At 25.6% G+C, this 2,113-nt stretch overlaps 1 long non-coding RNA gene across 1 annotated transcript; it reads right to left on the reverse strand.

Moving 5' to 3' along the window:
* Positions 1-526: 526 nt before the first annotated feature.
* On the reverse strand, positions 527-1,722 carry LOC125178014. The gene is made up of 3 exons (XR_007156751.1): positions 1,712-1,722; positions 1,538-1,561; positions 527-655 (listed from the first exon to the last, which is right to left on the reverse strand). It is a non-coding gene; the product is annotated as an uncharacterized LOC125178014 (long non-coding RNA).
* Positions 1,723-2,113: the final 391 nt, after the last annotated feature.

The following is a 2,113-nucleotide window of genomic DNA, read 5'->3' on the forward strand; positions in this document are numbered from 1 at the left end:
ATTAATCCCAATAATTAATTACTAATAAATAATAAATAATTAATAAATAATTAATACTGTATTAATAATTAATACACAAAATAATACATCCTATAGTTTACCTGGAACTCGGCCACAACTGAGTATCAGTATAGTATGTACTATATAAATTATAATATTCTATTTTTGTAAATGAATCTTTAGGAACTACCGTACACAAAATAATTGACTAATCATTTAGTGTAGCAAAAAAATTGATTTAATTTAACATTTAAGTAGTGTGTAGGTAAACAATTTAAAATTAAAATTAAAAACAATTTAATTTTGTGTGGGTAAACAATTTTTAAAATTGTTTACTACACAAAAAAAAATGATTATTGATCATTTAGTTCATCTGGAACTCAGCCACAACTGAGTTGCAGTACCGGTATAGTATATAAAGTATAATATTTTATTTTTGTAAACCAATCTTTAGAAACTATACGAATACTATATCATTTAAAATAAATAAAAAATAAATAAAAATTAATACAATAGTGCACCTGGAACTCAGCCGCGACCTCCGCGTAGACGGTGCGGCGCCGCAGCTTGGGGTCCAGCAGCAGACGCTTGCGCTGCTGCACCTTCTGCAGCAGCCGCTGCGTCAGCTCGTGCGTCCACAGCCGCAGCGGCCAGCCTTGTATATGAATAACAGCTGTATGATGTCCTAGATAGACTATATACAAGCACAGCTTATATGTAATAATGCATATTATTTAAATTACCAGCCTTTCATATGAATAATAGCTGTATAATGTATTAGATAAACTATATACAAGTACAGCTTACATGTAATAATGTATGTTATTCAAATTACCAGCATTTAAAAATGAATAATAGCCTATCATCTATTAAATAGACTATATAAATAGTCTATAAGCTTATATGTATCAGCTTATATATGTTATAATGCATATTATTTAAATTACCAGCTTTTTAAAATGAATAATAGCCATATTATATATTAGTAGATAAGCTATATACAAGCACAGCTTACTATATGTAATACATAATGCACATTATTTAAATTGGGAGCCTTTTAAGATGAATAATAGCCATATTATGTATTAGATAAACTAGGTATATAAATGCACATCATATAGGTATGTAATAATGCAACAATTATTTAAATTATATTGACATGCAACTGAACAATAGATATTATATCTAATTCTAACCATTTTTAAAATGTAAATTAAATTTCAATTTTCAATAGAGGGCTGTTATAATCATATATATGAATATGATCTCCTATATCAATAAACATGTTATAAATCCAATGAAATTCATATAGTACAAGAATTACCAATAGCTATGGAGTGATTACATTTTACATGATATTTATATATACAGCTATTTCTGAAGTAAAGAAAAAAAAATTACAACACTTTATTCCTCTAATCACCAAGATGATTCTAGAAATAATAATAATAATGAAATAATCTTTTTAAAAAAATCAGATGTTTTCGTATCAAATGTTTTTTTCAAAATTTTGGTGGACAGAACCTAGCAAGCTCACCTGCAGCTCCGCTCCCTGCACCACCTGAGAAAAATAATTATAAAAAGGATTAATTTCAAATATTATTTTCATTTTTATGTGATTGTAATTCCTGCTCTGAAATTATTATAGTAAATAGTAGTAACGCATGTAAAATAAAATAACGTATATATATAATACCACACATTACAATACCTTGGTCAGCTATCATACCTTAAAAATTATAAAAAGGATTAATTTCAAATATTATTTTCATTTTTATGAGAATGTAATTATAGCTCTGAAATAATTACTGTAATTAGCAACAATGCATGTAAAAAAGAATAATATAGATATATAAATATTTAATACCACACATTATCATACATTAATTTCAAATATTATTTTCATTTTAAATGTGACTGTAATTACTGCTCTGAAATAATTATTGTAAATAGTAATAACACATGTCAAATAAAATAATGTATAAATCAGGGTTGGCAATGATTAAATCAAAATGATTAAATCATGTGATTAAATCACTTGATTTTTTTATAAAAAAATCATGATTTTTTTATTTTTTCGATTTTTTTGATTTTTTCATATATTTAAAAATAT

The sequence above is a fragment of the Hyalella azteca genome, unplaced genomic scaffold (assembly GCF_000764305.2).
Source record: "Hyalella azteca isolate HAZT.00-mixed unplaced genomic scaffold, Hazt_2.0.2 contig6473, whole genome shotgun sequence".
Taxonomy (NCBI): Eukaryota; Metazoa; Arthropoda; class Malacostraca; order Amphipoda; family Hyalellidae; genus Hyalella; species Hyalella azteca.